The sequence below is a fragment of the Camellia sinensis genome, chromosome 4 (assembly GCF_055761805.1).
Source record: "Camellia sinensis isolate YWXY chromosome 4, ASM5576180v1, whole genome shotgun sequence".
In the NCBI taxonomy this organism is placed as follows: Eukaryota; Viridiplantae; Streptophyta; class Magnoliopsida; order Ericales; family Theaceae; genus Camellia; species Camellia sinensis.
Genome location: NC_138964.1, coordinates 18,392,640 through 18,416,341, shown reverse-complemented (window position 1 = coordinate 18,416,341; position 23,702 = coordinate 18,392,640). Strand labels below are relative to the sequence as shown.

General features: G+C 34.6%; 2 long non-coding RNA genes across 8 annotated transcripts; both read right to left on the bottom strand.

Moving 5' to 3' along the window:
- Positions 1-5,819: 5,819 nt before the first annotated feature.
- LOC145824508 (uncharacterized) lies at positions 5,820-7,998 on the bottom strand. 4 transcript variants are annotated; one of them, XR_014366092.1, is made up of 4 exons: positions 6,885-7,998; positions 6,650-6,763; positions 6,192-6,523; positions 5,820-6,099 (listed from the first exon to the last, which is right to left on the bottom strand). It is a non-coding gene; the product is annotated as an uncharacterized LOC145824508 (long non-coding RNA). The 4 variants fall into 4 exon arrangements; XR_014366090.1 differs by having other exon boundaries at positions 6,188-6,523; positions 6,654-6,763; XR_014366089.1 differs by having other exon boundaries at positions 6,654-6,763.
- An 8,271-nt stretch (positions 7,999-16,269) lies between these two features.
- LOC145824507 (uncharacterized) lies at positions 16,270-23,662 on the bottom strand. Of its 4 annotated transcripts, XR_014366086.1 has the most exons (5): positions 23,383-23,660; positions 23,189-23,292; positions 23,015-23,063; positions 19,782-19,896; positions 16,271-19,286 (listed from the first exon to the last, which is right to left on the bottom strand). It is a non-coding gene; the product is annotated as an uncharacterized LOC145824507 (long non-coding RNA). The 4 variants fall into 4 exon arrangements; XR_014366088.1 differs by lacking the exon at positions 23,015-23,063 and having other exon boundaries at positions 16,270-18,913; positions 23,383-23,657; XR_014366087.1 differs by lacking the exon at positions 23,015-23,063 and having other exon boundaries at positions 23,378-23,662.
- Between the last annotated feature and the right edge of the window lie 40 nt (positions 23,663-23,702).

The window sequence follows — 23,702 nt, the reverse complement described above, 5'->3', positions numbered from 1 at the left end:
TGTGCGAGACAAATATATTTTACTATCTTTACCTTTGGGAGGGGAATGTTTTTGACAAAGTCATTTGTGCAATTAATGAGTTACATGGGCCTTGTTTTGAAAGTAGAAATTTTAGTTAAAAAATCAAAAATTATGAAAAAAATTAATTTCCCAACCAACCCTCAAACTTCGAAGAAGTAAAGGAACAACATCAAATCCAATTTTCGCCCAAAAAACAAATTGTATATAGTTTTCTCTTGTTTGATCAATGTGCCATGCCCAAATAGTGATAACAGTATAAGTAATTACCAAAACGTAGGCAAACATATTATAGCTTAAATGAGTTAATTATAATTTATTTTATTTTAAAAATCTGTGTTAAACTAAATTGAATATCAAAAAGTTAGGAGAAGTTTGGTTTTTGACTATACTTTTTGATTATTAACTTTTAATTTATAAACAATTTAGTGCAAACTTTTAAAATAAAAGCAATTCAGATATGTCGTACCAAAAACCAAAAAAATGAAAGTGTCCTAAAAAAAATGATTCCAAGCTACCAAAAAAAAAAATTATCAGTAGACAACAAACCGGTTTATTTGGCTAATTGATGAACAAAATTTCTATGTACAACACAATCAAATATTAAACACATATTTCATATCATGTTTTTTCATTCAATCTGTACAATACATTTAACAAAAGAATCCGAAACCCATAAAAAAAATTTAAAAAAAAAAAAAAATTGATGGAATCTTTCCCAAAAAACAAAAAAGGAGAGAAAATTTCACACTCCAAATTGATGGGCAAAAGAAGAAGAGAAGAAAAAAAATGCATACAAATAGTATTTGTAATTTTGTATAAGAAAAAAGGAAAACAAACCAATTACTGCAAAATTTGCAATGGAGATCGACTCGTAAAACACAGATTCCATCACAGAGAACTTCAAATTGTTCCATCTCATAACAATCATGAATTGTGCATAATTAAGCGACGTTGATTAAGGCGACATGGTAGTTGACGTGGACTCAATGCTATTAGCTCTGCAGTACCTGAGTTCCAAAGAAATTTGTCGATCTAATTGAAGTTGACGATGAAAATTAGCTATGAACATCTCAGCTCTCTTGTCAATGTCATCTTCCGATACACAGCTCGATGTTCTTGAAAGTGTTCCTCCTCGTCCACTTCCTCCTCCTAGGCTTGAAGATCCCGGTGAATCAAACAATTCAACAAAATCATCTTCGCAGCACGCTCTCAATCCAGGCCGGTCATTGAAACTCACCCTCCTATTGCTCTTCGTAATCATCGAAGCAAGTCGCCATCGATTAGCATTGAAATCTAGAAGAAATTTTATTTTGTTCACTGCGTTCCTTAGCCGCCCCAACAATCCCATGATGAAGAACTCTGAATAAATAAATAAAAAATGAAATGAAATGGAATGAAATAATATGATGGATTTGTTGGATATGTGAGATTTGAATTATTGAATTTGGAAAAAAGTGGGGTCTATGGAATATGTGTGGGGATATATATATATGTGATTGGTCTAATTTTGTAGTCAGATATGAGGGAATTGCTTAGCTGTGTGTGTTTGCTTGGTGTTACTTGGTCCGAAAGAAAATGATTGTAAAAAGACCCATGAGTTGGCCGGCTGCCAATATATAAGTTGAGAAAGTTTACCTCAAAGTTTTACTCAGAGTCAGTGCCGATTTGGTGATTTGATTCTGTAGAATGATTTATTTATTTATTTATTTTAATGAATGGATTATTGTGAGGGAAAAAACTGATCGATATGTATAATATGATATATTTTTTTTTTTTAGCCTTTTTTGTCAAAAAGTCACAAACCAAAGGGATTTTGGACAAATTAACATGTGATCTAAATTTAAATTACAAAATGTAGAGAAAATAATTAATTTTTGTACAGTGATTTTTGCCTTTTTTATTAAAATAAATTATTACCAAAACAGCCACTAATCCATGTATAAAATCCACCACAAAATAACAAAGTCTTCGTTTGGTATTAGCTTTTTTAGCTGGTTTTTTTGTATTGAGACTTTTTTAGTTTAGTTTTTTTAGCTTCGTTTGATTTGTCTTTTTTGATTTTTTTTACTTTTGTGAGAGAAAAAGTATAATGATTATGGTTTGAATGTGACATTTTATTTTATTGACTTATGTAGTTAATTTTATTTTTTTATATTTTTTTAACCAAAAATTTAAAACCAAACGAAACTTGTATATAGACCACACATCACCTTTGATGGTTACATTTCATGACAAATTTTTTGAGTGGTTAGAATTAGGGAGAGGCTTGAAAATCAATTTGAGGGTGTTGTTAGGTTTCTATAGATATATCATGGAACTCACATCAATAATTTGTTTAATGTGTAAAATTTATTAAGTATTTTATCCTTACAAAAAATCACCTTGATTGTATATTGAAAGTTACTTGATCAAATAATATTTATATCAACAATTTATTTTTAAAACTATACTTATCGTTGATATAAATGTGATATGATCAAAGGGAAATTATTTAATATTTTCGGAGTACCACGTGGTTATATTTCCTAACCAATCATTATTTAATATGCCCCCACTACTAGAAAAGTGGCTTTTTGCGACTAATTTTTTTGCGACTGATTATTTGACCATCGCAAAAAATAATATTTGCAGTAGCAACCTGGATAATTTATTCTTTTGTTTATTTTGCCCTTTTCTTCCTATGCCCTAACAGAGACTGATTTCACCCAAGACTCTCATTTCCCTCCCAATCTGATTTCGCTCGATCGTGTCTAAGTAAGAGAATCTGATTTCCCTCTCTCGATTTCGCTCTATAGATCACCATGATCGTCTGAAGAAGAGACCTCTAACGGCATGAACTCTCTCTCTCTCTCTCTCTCTCTCTCTCTCTGTGAGTCTTCGAATCATTCATTCGTATTTCAACTTCTTTGTCTCTTTACTTCGATCACTTGTTTCTTATCATCTGAACTCACTATAGTCACAACCATAGATCACATTTCGACGAAGCTTTGGTTTCAATCAATCCTTTCTCATCTGCTACAGGTACAAGTTGAACCATTCAATTCTTAATTGTGTATTTTCTGTGCTACGAAAATGATGAACTTGCTCTGAACTTGCTTGATTTCAGTTCTGAATTCGAATTATTATTATTATTTTTTTATGTCATGTTAGATTGGAGCATGTGTGTGGATTTTAGCTATAGTCGTATTTTGGTGAATTTCATATGTGCTTTCTAGAATTTGATTTAAGCATTGGTTTTTCTGTGCTGCAAAAATGATGAATGTGTATTTTCTATATCCAAATTTCTGATATCTCTTATGTAATTTGCTTAACAATATATTCAGACCTTATAGCGTTTGATAAATAACAAAATTGAATAGATTATATAGCTGTTATATAGCTGTTCAATCCAATCCTCTATTGTTTATATAGCTGTTATACTTAGTGAGTCAATCTTTTTTTTCTTTTTCTTTTTTTCTGTTCGATGAGATGCTCATGATCGAACAGATTAGTATTTTTGATCTTTTCATTTGCATTGTTCTATGGCACTTGGAGGCCATTGTTTATCTATGAATGTTTTTCTTGGAAACCTGCAACAAGAATGGTTCGTGACAACATTTGATTTTCTATATTGGAGGCCATTGTTCATATCTTTAATTATGCCACCAAAATTCTCAATACATATCTTTCAATACTCTATATATCACTGCACTTCGACCAATACTAATTCGTCTCTTACTATTTAAAGCATGATAATTTTTTTTTAATCATCTTTTAGTTTTTAGATCTTTAATTGTCAGTTAGTTATGTACATTATGCTTGATTGGGCATTACTATTGTTGTTGTAATATAAATTTGTGATTGCAGATTAGGAGAAGCAGAAAAGACAATGTATCACTATAAACAAGCTGGTGCTGAATCAGACCCTGATGTCTTGACTAAAGCTATAAATCTTCAGGTTCATCTGAATAAGTGTACTGAGGCCAAGATGCAACGAGATTGGAACACACTATTGAAAGAAACCAGGCTCGCCATATCAGCTGGTGTTGATTCAGCCTCACAGGTTAGCTATACACTTCAATTTCAGCCTTTAAATGTTATGTTCTCTTTTCAAGGTTTGGTGCCACAGCTATAGGCTTGAAATTGACATGAGTTCTTTGTTTTGGATGTTGGTAAGATTTTTGCATTGCAAGCTAAGGCCTTGCTGAAGCTGCATAGGCTTCAAGAAGCAGATGAAGCATTGACAAAGGAACCAAATTTTGACATTGATGATTGCACTCAATTCTTTGGGCCTATTGGTCATGCAAGTCTGTTAGTGTGTTGAAGACGCTAATTGTGTTTTTTTAAGAACAGTTCAAAAGGTAAAAACTTACGGATAAAGAAAAGAGTAAAAAAGAAAGCATAAAGATTAGAGTTGGTAAACCTTTGACCTGTTACCCAAAAAGCCAGACTCAAAATGCATCATCTCTTTCTAAATTGCTGGTGTTGGTCACCAACGATTCTATGCAGTTAGAAAAAGTTCCCAGTGATCAAAAATAAAATGTATACATGGATAAGATTAATTTGGAGTATGACTCTCCACTGCTACAAAATCATGAATAGATCACACTTTTTTTGTGTGATGGATGCTATTTAATCACACTTTTTAAGTTTTATTAAAGTGTGATTTTTAGAAGTGTGATTAAAAATGGTCATTTTTAATCACACCTTTTAAGTGTCATTAAAAAATGATTCCATCACACCTTTTAAGTGTGATTAATAACATTTAGATCACACCTTTTAAGTGATTAATAACATTTAGATCACACCTTTTAGGTGTGATTAAAAATGATTTCATCACACCTTTTAAGTGTGATTAATAACATTTAAGGTGTAATTAAAAATGATTCCATCACACTTTTTAAGTGTGATTAATAACATTTAGATCACACTTTTTAGGTGTGATTAAAAATGATTTCATCACACCTTTTAAGTGTGATTAATAACATTTAAGATGTGATTAAAAATGATTCCATCACACTTTTTAAGTGTGATTAATAACATTTAGATCACACCTTTTAGGTGTGATTAAAAATGATTCCATTAATAACTAATAAAATATGTGATAATAAACATTTAGATCATAGATTTTAAGTATAATTAATATCTAATAAAACATATGATTAATAATGAGATCACACTTTTGTACGCTTTCAAATGCAATACACACTATATATTATATTTTGAATCACCCACATATTGAATGAAATAACGTCATATGTTTCATAAATGAAAATTAAATGTTCAAAAGTATATACAAAGGAATTAATAAAAAGTTTTTAACTATGATTACATATATGAAAAATGAAAAAACTTGAAAAAACTAAGTTCTTGAATTCTTTGACCATATTTTACATCCCTCTAGGAAATTTCTGACCTGAAAAATAAAAACATAAATTTATTAAAAAATCGCTAAAAGCATATGAATAAACTTACTATTTTTGTAAAGACTATTCTTGTCTTACAAAAGATAAAATCAAACGTTTTCTCATCATACTGACTCTTCATCTCCTGTATCAATAGAAAATGAATGACAACTTTGATTGTGACTAGTATAAAATGTTTGGATTACCATATAGATATGACATATACATAGACACTATTACAAAATCATAAATAGATCACACTTTGTTTTACATTGCCTGCTTCTTAAATATTAATAATCAACAAAATTTATTATCCAATCATCACCTATAACAAGATTATGCTGAAATTTCTTTCTTTGCTCAATGGTTATCCTCTTAGCAATTCAACAAAGCTCACATCATTTCCCAAAGTCATGAATCATGAAATAACTCTCTGTCAGTTTCTTATTTTCAATTGAAAAAAATTGGAAAACAAATATATCATCTGGTAACATGCAGCATGTTTGGAGATAAGTGGCCCAACCACCAAATAACTCGGTCAAATGACATAGCATATTGCAGCCAATATATGATGTCCATTAAAAGAAAAATAAAAATGCAGGAACAAGATTTTAACCCACATAAGTCGAGTCAACCTACTTGAAGCTGCCCAGACGAAAGAAAGAAGTCTGTCACAAAATCATGCTTACAGTATCTGCACAAATAAAGAAATAATAACAGGTTTACATAACAAGGTCCCCAGATTAAAGAAACGACCCTCAAAAGAGTCAAATAGAGTGTACCTACTGTGCATAACTGATAAATAAATCACGTGCCAGTGTTCAGGCCTGTATCATTCCAAATAACTCCAATGGTGGCCTGTGTTTAACAAATGTATGTGGAAAAGACAAATAAATCATAACCCAAGAAAGTGACATTTGTTTTCACTCCACAAATGTTAATGGATTCATCTATAGAAGTATATTAAGGCATACAAATTACTTAAAATAAGTATATATCACAAGTGATACCTTCTGCCGAATATTAAATAAGACAAGATAAACAAGGTCGGTATCACCACTTTCAGTAGCCTTTGTCAGAGCTGTATCCTCCTCCCCAATGCTTAGTAGTAGAGGAACCTGAGACAACGATCAAAATCTCTTACAAAATGACTAAAGCCATCATTCAGTTCTTTTGAGAGACATTTCTTCAACAAAGGATTGAAAGAAAGAAAAATAATGAAATAGTGGAAAAAAAAGAAGAACCTACTTGGAAGAACGTGGTTCATGTTCAACAAGCATAGCAGCCAATTTACGTCTGCCACTCTTATCTGCATGAGCAGCAACTGCTGCATAAGATATACTTTTGCATATTTTCAGCTGGACAAAAACAACAAAAACAAAAAAAATTACTGTCATACTTTACAATTAGATGGCATAGAATGAACAAAATCACCACACTTCTAGGCTAAACTAAACAACTACAAAAGATAACACAAACCTTATCAAGTAAAATTTCAAGAAGAGTGATATCAGGAATTGCTAAAGAAGCTATTATCTTTGCACATGGCTAGTGCATTATCACGACTTCCTATACAAACCCAATCAAAGAAAATGAGCATATAAATGATGTCATAGTTTGCAGTTACAAATAGAAGACAACAGTTAAGTCGAAACAAAGTCAACTAGTTTTCAATAAGAGTACGTGACACCTAGGCTATGAATGCATCTCAAATTCCCCTTCAAATAGTTACTAAAAATCATTCCAATTATATGAGAAACCATATCATTGCAAAATTCTCCCACCAGCATTGCAAAGAGCCTCTTTTTCAACATTGAAAAGAGAACAGACCGTTGGCATAGAGTCAAATACTAAACCACTAGCAGTGAACCGAAGATGTAAAAAAATATTTTAATAGAACTTGAATGAGCTTAGATGGAAAAGTCAGTGTATTTGAGCTACACGGTGCTGGGAAATTAACATATGTTTACTAACAGAACTAAAATCAGAGGTATAATCACTTAATTTGCCAATGATTAATATGGACCCCAACCGGAAATGTGTAATATAACATATGTTTACCAACAGAACTAAAACCAGAAACTTGTCAAATAAAATACTTGTCACAAAGTTCTCAATAGCACCTTCACAACTTTTGGCGTCATTGGCACCACTTGTGGGGCATTGAAAGGTTGGATATGGTATTCCTGATATAGAATTGTCATATTATAGCAGATTTCTTTCATATGGAAAAATACATTAAACCCACTAGTTGATGTTCCATATGAAACAAATGATATTTAAGAAAATATTTTTACAATGATGGACATTGTTAAATACACAGCAACACAGTAATTGATAGTCCCCATTATTGATCCATTGTTCTGAAAATATGCTCAGCATGATAGGAAAAATTATTGGTTGGTTCCGAGGTGCCATGTAGCAGTATCCCAATAACAACCAATAACTTCTCGCATGATAGCCATGTCCATTTGATTTCAATTGAAATCTACTCTACAAATACTGCTAAAAAAAATTGCTCCCGCTATGAAAGCAAATAAAGACTCATCAGCCTATATTTATGGCTTCTAAATAATATGAACTTTTTTGAGTATTCCTGATAGGTCGTTGAACACACCAAAATTAAATACTAAACTATACCAAATTCTATCAGAATAATGGCAAGTCCAGATATCGATCCACAGGGACTATTGTGAAATTAAACTAATTTAATTGTCAAATTCCTAAATTAATTTTGATAAAAAGATTGGTTGTTTTTAACCTAATTTAATAACGAATAAATTAAACTAAGGAATTAAATTATCAATAATAAATGAAATTGGGTTTACTGAATTAGGGAAAAATCCTAGGGTAGAGAATTCACCACTAACCACATAATTAGAGTTTCCAATTGAAATTAATTATGCTATGGTTTGAACGGATTAATGTTTCGCAACTACAAGCTCAAAGCATTTAACAAAAAGATCATCACATTCAATGTACGAGCACGAACCATCTCAAGTAATACGAATCGTTCACTGTAAACTAGGGTAGTGATACAACTCGTTCCTCGTAGCATGGTTCGTCCCATACCTTAAATGTGAAGGAATAGAAAACTCATGTATGGATAATATTCAACAATCACAGAAAGTCAAATATTTGAAAAGATAATGAAAATTATATATAAAGAATTTCTAAAACACCATACAATGGTTCAAACTTTTACATAATATAAAATCAAAAAAGAAAAACCTATTACATGGCTAGGGTTTCTTCAAAACCCTAGAAAATGAGACTAGCCACTCATGGAGGAGTGGGAGGAGGTAGATGGAGAAGGAACCACCATGGGAGACATCTTTGAAGCTTCTTGTTTCTTCCTCTTTTTCAAACCCTAGCCTCTCTCTTTAGGTCAAAACAATTTCAAAACCCTAATCCAGCTTTTTACTTGCCCTTTTATACTTCCAATCTCGTCCAAACAGGTTTAAAACGTCAGTTTGACTTTCCCAGAAAAAGTCAACGCACGTGCGGAAAAGTCAGCGCACGTGCGGGAAAGTCAACTCTGCCCAAATTCTGTCTTTTTGCTTTATGCTCCGACGATATACAACCTGATTGACACTCAACACACATAAAATATACAGTTTGACCAGCAAGTGAAGTTAAGGGATTCTAATTAACGGCCTCAATGATGTACATTTCGGCCTTAATCACATCCCCCAACTTACTACTTGCTAGTCCTCAAGCAAATAAAATAAAATTAAATTAAACAAAATCTATCTATTTCCTCTTTCGTGGGAAAACGGTTGCATTTAGCATATGCAACAAGCCTTTAAACCACAAGGTTACCCCAAGTGGACGAGTAAAGTCTCGTGAGGGTTTCCAGAAATGATACCCACAAAAATTAACATATTCATATATACTCAACAACAAATGACCACACTACTCCACCTAACAATCAACTTATGTGCCACTATAGTGTGATATTTAGACATCATGAGTCATTAAAGGCACAGTGGACAAGCATGAAGGAACCTATTGAGTCAAAATCACAATTCAGTTAATACAAAAGTAAAGTTTCCTATACTTGTGCATGCTAGTAGACAAGTCATGAGTACCCTCGGTGTAAAGTGCAATCTCCATATTAGTTAACTATCCACTATAATAGCCCAGTGTAACTCATAATAACACCCATCATAAACAGAAAAACTAACCTGTTGCAGCCAAGATTTTCAAAAGTTGTTTTTTTTTTTTTTTTTTTAAATGACTGTGCAATGTCCTGATCCATTAAGCTTTCTAATCAACCCATGTAACAAGCATTGGGCCAATGACTCCCAAACCAGACGGTTTTAGGGCACTAGGTGTAAAGACACCCCTACGGGCTTAATAACTCGAGTTGAAAAGGCTACGAATCCGAACAAGTCATTCTTCTTATTTTTCCTTAACTGTGCAATGTTCATGTCCCTTAAGCTTTCTAATTAACCCATGTAACAAGCATTGGGCCAATGACTCCCAAACCAGACGGTTTTAGGGCATTAGGTGTAGAGACACCCCTACGGGCTTAATAACTCGAGTTAAAAAGGCTACGGACCCAAACTAGTCAAGTGTTTTTTTTTTTTTTTTTTTTTTAAGAATCATGGCTCCTCATTTATTCTTTTCTGTAACTCTAGCTATTATCAATGATGTACACCAGAGATTATAATAAAAAGATCACTGCTATGATAGTGTGTTCATGTGAATTAAGGCATACTCATGACAAGTGTGCTAATACCACAAACATAGACAACTCTCCTCGTGCAAACATGGCATGCAAGTATTTACCCAATAAATCATTTTCATACAAGTCTACTATGCTCTCTAATTAACATATGCAAATATCATCACTGTACTAGCAAAAAGTCACATCAGGTGAAGTAATGCAATCAAGTGAAAACAGGTATAAGCATGAATTATGAGCCAAATAGGAATGCACAAAAGAAAATATAACCCTCATCCCCCAACTTGAATATGACATTGTCCTCAATGGAAAAGTAAAGAGAAATGAGAGAAAATTACCAGAATTGTAGGTGCACATCCAGATAGGCAAAGAGTAACATATACACACGTCACACATTTTTATTTTATTTTATTTTTTTTGGAAGAAAAGAAAGAACTAAAAAGAAAAAGAAAAAGAAAAAGAAAAATAAAAACAAAAATAAAAGAGATAAAGCAGTGTACAGGTGGGTACTACGGGGAAGCCGATGGCGATGGTGGTGGGAAATGCTGGAACCTCTGGCCTTTTTGGAGGCCCGAGCAGATACACGTTCTACTCATAGCCGGCACACACCAAAAGCAAATAGACACAAAACCGTAGAACCAATCATCAGAATAAAATAAAATATGAAAGCACAAGTTGGCCCACTAATGTCCCACATGCAATTCCTTTGTTTTTGTTTTGTTTTGTTTTTTTTTTTTTTGTTTTTAAATAAAAATGAAAATAATTAAATAAATGAATAAAAATGACCTTAAATTAAATTAACTAAATTATAAACTAAACTAAACTAAACTAAACTATAAAATAACTAAACTACAAAAGAGACTAAAGTATAGAATAAAATAGCCTAAACGAACCGATTCTCTTTTTCTTTCTTTTTTATTTTATTTTATTTATTTTTATTTTATTTTTTATTTTATTTTTTTGAAAAATAAAGGAGAAGAAAATTAAAAAAAAATAAAAGAAAATAAAAATGAAACTACTTATTAATTAAATGAACAATTACAATACAGAAGAAAAATAAAAATAACATCACTAACTACACAAGTATAATAAAAATAAAAATAAAAATAAAACCAAAATCTACTAACTAATTAAACTAACCAGAATCACTACAAAGCAATTTAAACTAAACAAATATAGCAAATAAAAAAAAACAAAATTAAGATTATTGTTAGCACCATGCTTTCTGAGTTTTTTTTTCGAAAATAGAAAATAAAAAATAAAAATAAATAAAAGTCGATTTTTTTATATAAAAAAATTATAAATAAAATAATTGTATATTTATTTATTTATTTTTAAAAATTTATTTATGTATTTATTTAAAATTTATTTACTTCAACAAATTAAAAATGAAAGAAAAGAAAAAAAATAATAATAAAAATAAGAAAAACAAAACCAGATGCACAAACTTTTCCGCATATGGCCGCACATGCGGCGATTTGCAACTCCTCGCGAATTTTTTTTTTTTTTTAAAATAGGCGTCCCGCACGTGCAGGGCCCAAGCCGCACGTGCGGCTTGGTCAAAGTTGCCCAGCCCGCACCTGCTTTTAAAGCAGGGGGCAAACTTGTTTTGTGAGATTTTTTTTACCCCATGTGCGCACAGCGCCGCACATGCGGAATTTTCTCTTTTTTTTTTTTTATAAAAAAAACACAAAAAATTAACATGAAAGAATGTTTTTTTTTTTTTTAATTAACTCTCAGCACCTAACAAAAGGCACCAGAGTTATGGCATAAAGTTGCCACTTCATAATCCCCCAGGTAATAAAACCCAGCGTAGTTTATACCCTTTGGGCTAGTACAACCCAAATATACTTAACCATTTCTACCTTCAATTGACATCCGAAATAAATATAGCACATAAGAAAATAACGGAATGCCCACTAAAGGTATAATCTTCACGCGAAAACCACGGTTACTACTTTTCTCCCTAACTGTGTTTGTAACTTTTTCTATTCTCCAACAGGGTGACAGACTAGGTTGATTCGGTATCCAGAATCGAGGCGCATAAAGCTACCTCAACCTATGGGGCTTCCATACAGAGTTCAAGCCGAGGTAGTTTTGAAGCAATCTCCACACCCCTGGGTATTTAAACCAGACTCTAGTCTCGGAAATCCCAAACCTTTGTGTTCTAGGCTTTGCCATTCGAACTGTAGTTTCCACCATCTCAGTTGGTTTCTTAGGAACTCACTACAAACACGGTTAGGTGGCTATACCAGACCGTCAGATGCCGTTCGGGCACGGCAAACATTAAAGGAATTACACCTTTAGAGGATTTAAAGTCTCCTAGACGCAAGTAAAGCATAACGAGAACAAAGAAAAACATAATAGCATAGAAGGGAAAGAAAAGAGAACAAGAAATCAATCTATCAATCATAATAAAATGGGTCCATCAAGCCCCTGGGTAAAGGAAAACGATCCTTCCTAGTCGAGGAATTTAGTCTCCTATAATCAATGCAGCCTCGCCACCCAGTAGTGGTTTGTGTGGGGACTAACTCTCCTCCCTCATTCTCAACAACGGTGATGCCCGATTTCTTGGGCACCACTTGTGTGGGACTCACCCACTTGCTAACTGAGATGGGGTATATGATACTTGCATCCAACAATTTCAAAACCTCTTTAACTGACCCATCAATATCAAAATTTTCAAACCCAAAATGACCTAGACAAGCCTCTAAATGGTCCTCTACAAGAATGGAGGGCAAAGCCTCCTCCACAATCTCATCCATAACATCCACTAATAAGCACTCCTCTCTCTCATGAGGTTGTTGGGATGCTTGGAAAACATTAAGTTTCACTTGCATGTTGCCAAATGAAACTTCCATAACTCCGGTCCGACAATTTATGCATGCATTGGCCGTAGCCAAGAAAGGTCGACCTAAGATCACTGAGATTTGTTTCTTAGAACTGGTTATCGGTTCCATATTTAACACCAAAAAGTCAACAGGGAAGTAGAACCTATCAACCTTAACTAGCATATCCTCAATCATGCCACGTGGCACTCTGAGGGACCGGTCAGCCAATTAAAGAGTGACAGTAGTAGGCTTTAACTCGCCAAGCCCAAATTCCTCGTACACAGAGTACGGCAATAAATTGACACTAGCCCCTAAATCTAATAAGGCCCTATCAATGAAATGGTCCCCTATAATGCATGCAATGGTTGGAGCACCCGGGTCCTTAAGCTTAGGATGTGTGTCATTCAACAAGATGGAGCTTACTTGCTCCGTGAGTAGGACCTTTTGGGACACATGTGTCCTACATTTACGTTTTTGCGTACAAAGCTCCTTCAGAAATTTGGCATATGATGGTACTTGCTTAATCGCCTCCAACAGGGGGAGGTTGATTTTTACTTGTTTAAAGACATCCATCATTGCCTCCATAGATGCCGCTTTCTTATTAAAAGGGGACGGTGTATCGAGGCACTGGGGAAAGGGTGCCTTAGGCACATATGGAGTGCTAGGGACTAACTCATCCCTCTTAAGTGTTTCCCCCTCACCCTTGCTCTCATTAGGTGTACCCCCATGGTCACCCTTCTTAACTCTAGTTGCATCTGGCGTAACTGACTGAGGCTCTAACTCCCTACCACTTCTCAAAGCAACCACCGCCTGCACTTGCTCATGTTGCTTACCATTCCCACCCGAACTCTCTGCCCCGTATTGTCCCTTAGGGTTAGCCACAGTTTGACTTGGTAATTTTCCTTCCTCTCTCCGATTCATGTAGTTAGCTATTTGACCCAATTGGGTCTCTATCTTGGCAATAGAGTGAGTGTGGGAGTGAACTATTGGTGCTAACCCCTTAAGTTCTGAGAGAACTTCCAACACCTGAGTCTCAAAGACAAAGTTGCCCTGAGGAATAGGCGGGGGTTGTGGTTGCCGGTACAGTTGTGGGGGTCGATAAGGTTGCGGTGGTTGGTAGGATGATTGGTTGGCAAAATTATTGAAATTCTGCCTTGGTGGTGGAGGATTATAAGAAGTGCCTTGTGAAGGAGGTCTCCATGAGAGGTTAGGGTGATTTCTCCATCCCGGATTATATGTGTTGGAGTATGGGTCATTACCCGGGTTGGAGAATCCTTGAGCCACATTCATATGCTCTTGGACTAACTCTGGAAATTGTGATGCCGAAGGGCACTCACTCAAGTCATAAGCAGGGCTCGCACATATAACACATGCCTCACGGAATTGAGGTTGATCTTGCTGGGTAGGGGCATGTCCTGTAGCTAATAAGTGGTCTATCTTGCGGGATAGTGCCTCTGCTTGTTGGGCTAACTCTAGGTTTTGCCTGACCTCATAAATGCCCCCTCTTTTCGGGGCTCCAACTACGGGTTGCCGGACTTGGCGAGCTGCGGAGGCATGGTGAAGGGAATTATCACTTAAGTTCTCAAACAATTGTCATGCCTCAGCATCATTTTTAGACATAAATGTCCCACCACAGGTCGAATCCACCATTTGGCGGTGTGGCTCAGTTAAGCCATAATAGAATGTTTGAACAAGTTGCCAATCAGGCACTTGGTGGTGGGGACACTGTTGGAGAAGGTCTCTAAGTCTTTCCCACGTCTCATGGAATTGCTCGCCATCCATTTGAGCAAAGTTTGTGATGGCTCGCCTAAGTTGGTTGGTTTTACCTATGGGAAAGTACTTCTCCAAAAACCGTTGCTGTAATTGGTCCCAAGTTGTGATTGAATTAGCAGGTAGAGAATTTAGCCAGTGTTTGGCTTTATCCTTTAACGAGAATGGAAACAATCGCAACATTAAGGCCTCATTTGTGAAATTTTGGATCCTCACTGTCGAGCAAATTTCCAGAAATTCATTCAAATGCTTATAAGGGTCATCATGAGTTAGTCCATGGAATGATGGGAGCATTTGTATAGTGCTGGACTTAATCTCATAATGAGCAGTAGTGGTATTGGGCAATTGGATGCATGATGGTGATGTATATGCAGTGGGTGTAAAATAATCCTTAAGGGTCCGGTTAGGCACATTCGGGACATTAGGATCTGCCATCTCTAATGGCTCAATGTATGAATATGAATATTCAAGCCTAGGAATACGGGCAGAGGTCCTAAGTCTCCTAAGGGTCCTTTCTAGTTCAAGGTCCAAACTCCACAATTCAGGGCGACAAAAACGACACCCGTGCATACACTACCCAAACACACACAACAAGTTCCGACTCTGTGCACTAAGTATGAAAGCAAAATACCAAAGGAAGAAATACTCACAGCGGTTTAACGAAAACGCTTTACTCGTCTTACTGATGGTTGACGTGTAGACGTTGTCTCCAACCTCTGTTTGAGCTTTGACTTCCGTTTTAGCACTTTGGTGCTTTGCTTGTGAGTGTTTGCTTCTGTTTACTCACTTTAGCGCTGCGGTTTTTTTTTTTTTTTTGAAGCTTGGCTGCGCTCCGCTTGCACTTCAGTGATAGCTCCAATTTCAAACGCTCTGCACACTTAGCAACACCAAAAGCATAAAATCCTAAACTAAAAATTAAAATAAGAATGTAACTTTAAATTAACTAATTTCGCCAGAAGTCCCCGGCAACAGCGCCAAAATTTGATGGGTCGTTGAACGCACCAAAATTAAATACTAAACTATACCAAATTCTATCAGAATAATGGAAAGTCCAGGTATCGATCCACAGGGACTATTGTGAAATTAAACTAATTTAATTGTCAAATTCCTAAATTAATTTTGATAAAAAGATTGGTTGTTTATAACCTAATTTAATAACGAATAAATTAAACTAAGGAATTAAATTATCAATAATATATGAAATTGGGTTTACTGAATTAGGGAAAAATCCTAGGGTAGAGAATTCACCACTAACCACATAATTAGGGTTTCCAATTGAAATTAATTATGCTATGGTTTGAACGGATTAATGCTTCGCAACTACAAGCTCAAAGCATTTAACAAGAAGATCATCACATTCAATGTACGAGCACGAACCATCTCAAGTAATACGAATCGTTCACTGTAAACTAGGGTAGTGATACGACTCGTTCCTCATAGCATGGTTCGTCTCATACCTTGAATGTGAAGGAATAGAAAACTCATGTATGGATAATATTCAACAATCACAGAAAGTCAAATATTTGAAAAGATAATAAAAATTATATATAAAGAATTTCTAAAACACCATACAATGGTTCAAACCTTTACATAATATAAAATCAAAAAAGAAAAACCTATTACATGGCTAGGGTTTCTTCAAAACCCTAGAAAAGGAGACTAGCCACTCATGGAGGAGTGGGAGGAGGTAGATGGAGAAGGAACCACCATGGGAGACATCTTTGAAGCTTCTTGTTTCTTCCTCTTTTTCAAACCCTAGCCTCTCTCTTTAGGTCAAAATAATTTCAGAACCCTAATCCAGCCTGTTACTTGCCCTTTTATACTTCCAATCTCGTCCAAACAGGTTTAAAACGTCGGTTCGACTTTCCCAGAAAAAGTCAACGCACGTGCGGAAAAAGTCAACGCACGTACGGGAAAGTCAACTCTGCTCAAATTCTATCTTTTTGCTCATTTTATGCTCCGACGATGTACAACCTGATTGACACTCAACACACATAAAATATACAGTTTGACCAACAAGTGAAGTTAAGAGATTCTAATTAACGGCCTCAATGATGTACATTTCGGCCTTAATCAATTCCTGACAAACATGACTGCTGCATTACCATAATAACTTCAATTATGCACCACATAGTTTAGCAAAACAAGAAATCATGCTCCAATTAAGGAAAGTGAAGGTATTAGGAGTGAAGTGCATAACATTTTTGCCACTACACAATCAAAGTTGCTATAATACAAGCACTATGACACCAATTACACAAAAATGTCAAGTCAATGTGATCATATCAGCAGTGAACGATGTGAAAGAAACAGAGCTACAAGCTTAAACTTCATTCAAGTATGGAAAACTATTTGTAGAAGAAAAGTGATCTTCAAAATGTCACTTTTCCTTCAAATAATGTTTTGACCCTAAAGAGTGCATTTAGCCTTCTAGTGAAAACTCTAGAAGGAACCTATTAAGGCCTGACAGACAAGCTATTCATGAAAATTTAAACTCAAGAATAGGACAATGTTAGTGTCATATAACTTAAATTGTGTTTTGATACTTTGAACTGAGTGTGGCACCCGTTATTGAAGTCTAGTTGGTTTCCTAATTCTTGCAACCACAAGTTCTGCATAAAGCTCTATAATTATGTATACATTATCTAATTATTAAATTCCGATATGTTAATTTCCAGCCAATGGAAAGCCAACTTTGTTAATGGGTTTTTACCAGCTCAATTGCATTTTGCAGTTTCCGTTGGGGAACAAGTACATATATTTTTATGTTAGTATTGTATCACATAATATAAATAATAATTATACAAGACAAGTGAAATTCTATCTCAATTAATTGTGGAAACAAAAACACATTTCAACTCAGCAGAAGTTCAACAGTAGAGTATGGCCATACCAAATTGAAGGAAACTGCATGAATTGAGATGTGGACAATCTCAATAAGACAATTCATACTTGTGACAGTGTATCCGCAATTGCAGTGGGAATGATCCACTTCTAGCAGTGTTCCTCATTAGTCTGCAAACTAAACCACAATACATAGGATTTTTCAAACAGCTCTTTGCTTTATAGGATAAGTATAATGATCCACTTCCAGCAGTGTTCCTCATTTTCCTGCCAAACTAAATCATAATACAGAGGCTTTTCAAACATCTCTTCACTGTATAGGATAAGTACTATAAGCTGCTACAATAGTATGAGAATTGAGAAGACAAGATCTAACTGCACACCTTGTTTTATTTACTCTTACTGCAGGAAGGTAAGGCTTCCTTTTCATTTTAAAAAGTGGTCATTAGCATAACATAAACATTATACTTGTAACTCAAGGCATTAAGGCCTTGCTAAAATAAATCTGCAACATTAATCCCATACAATAGTTTATTTGTGACGTGTAACATATATATCACTTGATACCGCACTATTTTGAATAAACTTGTCCATAACCTTCAGCAAGATAGAATATAAAAAATGCTATATATAATTAGTCAAAAACTAACCCCAAAGATATAAATGTAAGAGGTAGATCCTAGACATAAGTGTTTAGTTATTAATAACAGTAATACTATAGGTATTTTTAAGCGTTGCCTATACATTGTTTTTCCTCAGACATGACAGATATTCTAATTTCCACTGGAGGAAAAGTTGCTGAATTATTGGTGGAGCTAGTTGAGTGCCAGTTTAGTTATGTGATTCACAGAAAGAAAAACATTGAAAATTTGACAATCCAAGTTGAAACTTTAGAGGCTCTGTGAAATGGAGTGCAGAGATCCATTGATCATGCAAAAAGAAATAGAGAGAAATTCGAGAAGATATCAACCACTGGATTTTAAAATTTGATGGGTTCATAGTGGAGGCTAAAAAGTTTTTGGAAGGCGGTTCCGAGTACTGTCACTTAACAATTTGGAAAGGAATCCAAATGATGCATGGTTTTTAGCTAGTTGGACACTGCTCTCATCTATCCTCTGTGCAGATCCTAATTGATAAATAATATAAATAAAACAAACAAAACCCAAACACTACACAAAACTAACCAAAACAGAGCCAAGGCCAGGGACAGAACCATTGTAGCAACAATAAACCAGCATCTAGTAGCAGCCACCTCACAGCAACATTGCAGCAGCAGCCGCCAAACAACCAATAGCCACCAGGGCAGCAGCAGCAGACCAGCAAGTAACAGCAGCAGCAGCAGACCAGCAGCTGCAGCAAAGCCTTATTCCCAACTACTTGGGGCCAGCAACATGACTTTTAGATACAGTAATATAAGTCATGCTTCACAAGTCATCTAGCAAATAATCAAAGCCTGCCAGACAAAGTAGCTAACAACCACAATACAGTTGGTACAAACTAAAGAAAGCATACTAGCTCATCAAGGGGAATCACCTCAAATAATGCTTCTGCTAGCATCACTAATCGTGAAATACTTGCATGAGTACCAAATTCCTCAGCCATCAATATTGATCCACATGTGCATGTGCCATCAAGGTGAAACCCAGATGGACAAATACTATTTTCAAGATTACCGCTTTCATGGCCACCACGAAGTCTTTCCCAAACTTGCAAAAATTTTTGGAGCTAGCACTTGGTAAAATTACCCTAATAAAATAAGTAAATAAAAGTGTTGCTGCATATAGCTTCCACTACAAAATTGTTAAAGCCAATAGGTAAACCAATAATGTGAAGGGGGAAAAAAAATACATTCTGCTGACTTAAAAATGAATTTTTTTTTTAAAAAAATAAAAACATTATTGATTTGCTGGTAAAAAAATCCTATAGTCAAATAAGTGTTGCTGTTCTGCAGTATACAGACATGTAAGACCTAATGTCCCCAAAACTTATGTAGCCAATAAAATAAGGTTGCACTCTCACTTTACAGTAGAGATATTGAGAGGTATGAGATATCTTAAGCATTTAATGAAATAATGTCTAATATTAAGTATGAAATGCATGATGGCTTCATCAAGGAACAAAGATACAACGAGTGGAGCTACTCTTAATGCGTCAAAAAAAGATATGCATTAGCCAAAAGAATACAAAATCAGTTCAAAATAGATGGGGGTATTAGTCAGAAGAGAGTACTTAAAAGCCTACCTCAGATGTTGAATGCCAACGTTGTTCATTCATGCTGTGAGTTCTACTTTTCGTGTACCCGGAATCACCACCAACCTCATCATCAAAGAAATCACCACTAAAATTAAGGAGCCATCTGTCATGAGATCGTAGGCCATCATTATTATCATCAACAGTCGAGAAAACAAATGTTTGGGAATCAATAAGCCTTCTAGAACTAATTTTCAAAAAAAAATAAAAATAAATAAGCCTTCTGGAACTGTGTCTTGAAAAAGCATCCCAGAATAGTCTCTACTATTCTGTCTTGCTTCACGATTACTTATTTCAGTGGAACTATTAGACAAAATGCTGGAAGATATACTAACCACATCAATTTGAAGTACACTTTCACCTCCCTGGCCTCGTTCCCTATCTGAAACAAGAAATCCAAGACCTAGAGATATGGTCTCTTGAAGAGAATCATCTCTTAACAGGTGAGAAGTTACCGGTGAATCCGAATCAACAGAAGCAGAAGCAGAAGTAGAAGCAGAAGCAGAAGCAGAATCAGAATTATAGACAGTCATCGCTTCACTCACATGACTTCTAAATGAATCTCCAAGCTCTTGGGGAGATGAACTGCTTGTATGTAAAACCTCCGCACAAATCTGAGACATGTCCTTGTCCATCCTATTACCAAAGCCATTACTAACATCCATATTGGACCTTACATTTGCAGAAACTGGTCAATACCTCTATTCTTACCATAAATCAAATCCCAATTTGTTGCTTAATGAATAGACCTAGTGAAACAACAAATTAAAGCCACTCCACCATAAAAAATAAAAATAAAAGATAAATCTACCTATACTGGTAATAGCTGGTAAAAACAAATCATATCCTCCCAAGTCCCTATATCAAAATTTATCAGTTACCCAGATGAAAACTCAATGAGTATTGCATACTATGGACTAAGAATCAAAATAGGTATTGTATGTTTCTCACCAAAAGAGGTGCTCTTGACGAGCTTCTCGGAGGAGCTCTTAGAATGCTTATGATCCTTTGAGTTGTTGAAGCTTCTCATAGACCCATCGAAATTCATAGGAACACAAAAAGACTAATATTCATTTTTGAAATTTAGTACATCTTACATTTGAATATTATGATAAAAACACTAATGTTCAATTTTGTGTGATAAATAAGGTATGAATTCTTTTGACGTGAATAACAGGACACATATTCATAGACAAAATAAAATAAAAAAAAAACAGCACAAAAGCAAACATTCAACAAGAATAATGCAACATAATGAAAACAAGCCTCAAAATAAAAACTAATTTGTTGCTTCCCCTTCCAAATTTTTTTTTTTAGTAAAATCGTTTGTTATTGGTTTGTTTTGATTTATATATATATATAGATCCTCTTTGTTGAATCAATATTCTCTCACATTGTATTACAATTCATTTGATCTTTATATATACATAGATATATAAAGCTTTACAAACTACTAAAAAATAAAATAAAACCACACTCGCTATCCTAAAAACCCCAATTACCTTTCAACTTTTCTCTCACTGATTCAAACAATTCTCACTCAATACACTTCATATTATGAAGAAAAGTACACATACTGATAAAGAAATAAATGAATATATATATACACTCAATTTTTGATGAAAAAGAAACTGGATTTCTTGAGGGAAAAAGTGTTGGTTGACTAAAATAGAAACCAAATATGCCCTAGAATTTAGAAATTCAAGAAAAAATCGCGAATTACAACAATAAACTGCTCATATAATTTTTCTATGAAAAGAGGCAAAAATGATCCTAATAAATTGAGTAATGTTAGTGATTCAAAAACAATATTAAAAATTTATGTCAATATTGTATAAATGTTTTAGCAATATATAATTTTTTTTTTATAGAATTCTAATATTTTTGTAGTAAATTAGACAGTGAAAAGTGGTCAATGTGACAAAAGTGGTCATTGTTGATGCCTTCATTTCAAGAACCACAATGTATTGCCACAACAATAGCCATCATTACCACCACCATTTAGGCACTACCCTAACCCAACACCACAAATGAACTTCAGTATTACAATATCACTTCTTCAAAGTAAACCACCTCACCCTACCTTTGGCAACTCATAATCATTTACAAGGCCTCGTTTGGGAATAGACTATTTTAGTAATTTTTTGACTTTTTACGAAAAGATGTGCAGAAAAGTAGAGAGGTGATGTGACTAGTTTTAGTTGACTTTTTGGCTAAAATAGCCACTCCCCAAACGAGGCCTTAAGATAACCACAACAGTCAACGAGATATGAAACCTTCAACCCCTCTCACAATTACTACCACTGCAATTCTACCTGGCATAAAGATACCATTTTGGAGCCAAGTTTTATAATTTTACGGGAATTGTAACTACATTTTATACCATATGACAAGTTCCAATGAAATCCAAAAATTATATGAGATAATGAGCATCAAGAACAAAGAGTTTAACTCCATTTGCATGCTAAAGACAACCAAGAGCAACTACCATTCCCAAAGTACAGATGGCACATTGAATTCCATGATAGTAAGTAAGAAAGAATACACATAATCAACCAGCATAACTTCAACCTAATGGGAAAGCTCAAAAATCCACAATCAGAGTGATGTGTTACATTTTTCAGACATTTTTAATTTTTCTCAACCAACACAGATCACAAAACAGAACAAAATTCAGTGTCTCCATTCAGAATTGAATTCAAATTCATTCAAGTTCGTAGCAAGAAGAAAAAAATTAACGACAATACATTTGTAACAAAACGAAAATGTAATACAAGAATATAGATTTCGCCTTAATTCAACCAAAATAATTGCATTATCATGACAGGACGAAGACTGAAAAAAATTTCAAACTTTGGTTTTTTGTTTCTGTTACTATTTTCATCGAAAACAAACAGAGGTGCGAATGAATTAAATCAATCACAAGTTTTCACAATGAAAATATAGTTCCAAAATACTTTTGTTTAAGTTGCTAACAATTTAATGCATTTTTACAAACATCATCAAAATTCAAAGAACATAATTAGATCTATAAATCTAATGCCAAAACAATATGACGTGTTTTACACCCTAGAAGCAAAAAGTATGGCTCCAAAATACTACACTAATCAATGTAAAAAGCCCAATGCCTGAGAATATTCATCGATAATTTCATTACTTGTCAACTGAAATATATAAAAAATAAAATAAAATTTTAGCAAGCCTCATTTCAAATGTAAAAATACCAAATCTGTAAGAGCCAAGAAAGATTGGAATCAGAATTCTGAGAGAACCCTACACAGAGAAAGAGGGGAAAAATCAGAGAGAAGAGGATTTTACAAGAGGGACGATTTCAGATAGAGAAAATAGGGTTTCAGGAGAGGGAGGGTTTCAGAAATAATCAATTGAGAGAGGAAAACCTTCAGATTTTCTAATTGTTCTTCAAATTCTTTTCTCTTTCTTTGTTGAATTAGGGTTTTAGGTAGAGTGAAATTGCCCACAGCCACTTCAATCACACCGCCAACTGCACCGAATGCGAGAGCGAGAGCGAGAAAGAACCAAAACAAGGGTTTTAGGAAGAAGGGAGAGAAGAGAGATGAGATGAGTGCCTTACCGTCGAACTAGTCTGGCCGCCGAAAAGAAGAGTGTACCATTTGCTTCTCACAGCAAGATCCTTTCTCTGTTTTGTGTAGGTCGACACAACGTATGGCTTTGAAGAACCTCGAAAGGGCTTCGGGACTTCTGTATTTGCCTCTCAATCTCCACCGATTCAATTGATAGTAGAACTTTGAAGAACAAGGGTTTGAAGAACCCTTTCCCCTTTCAACCAATTCACTGTCTTTCTTCTCCCCCTCATTCTAATATGTCACTTATGATTAGAACCCATATCAGTGTCTTGTATGTCGATGTGTTGCGTAAAAAGTCAATTTTGTT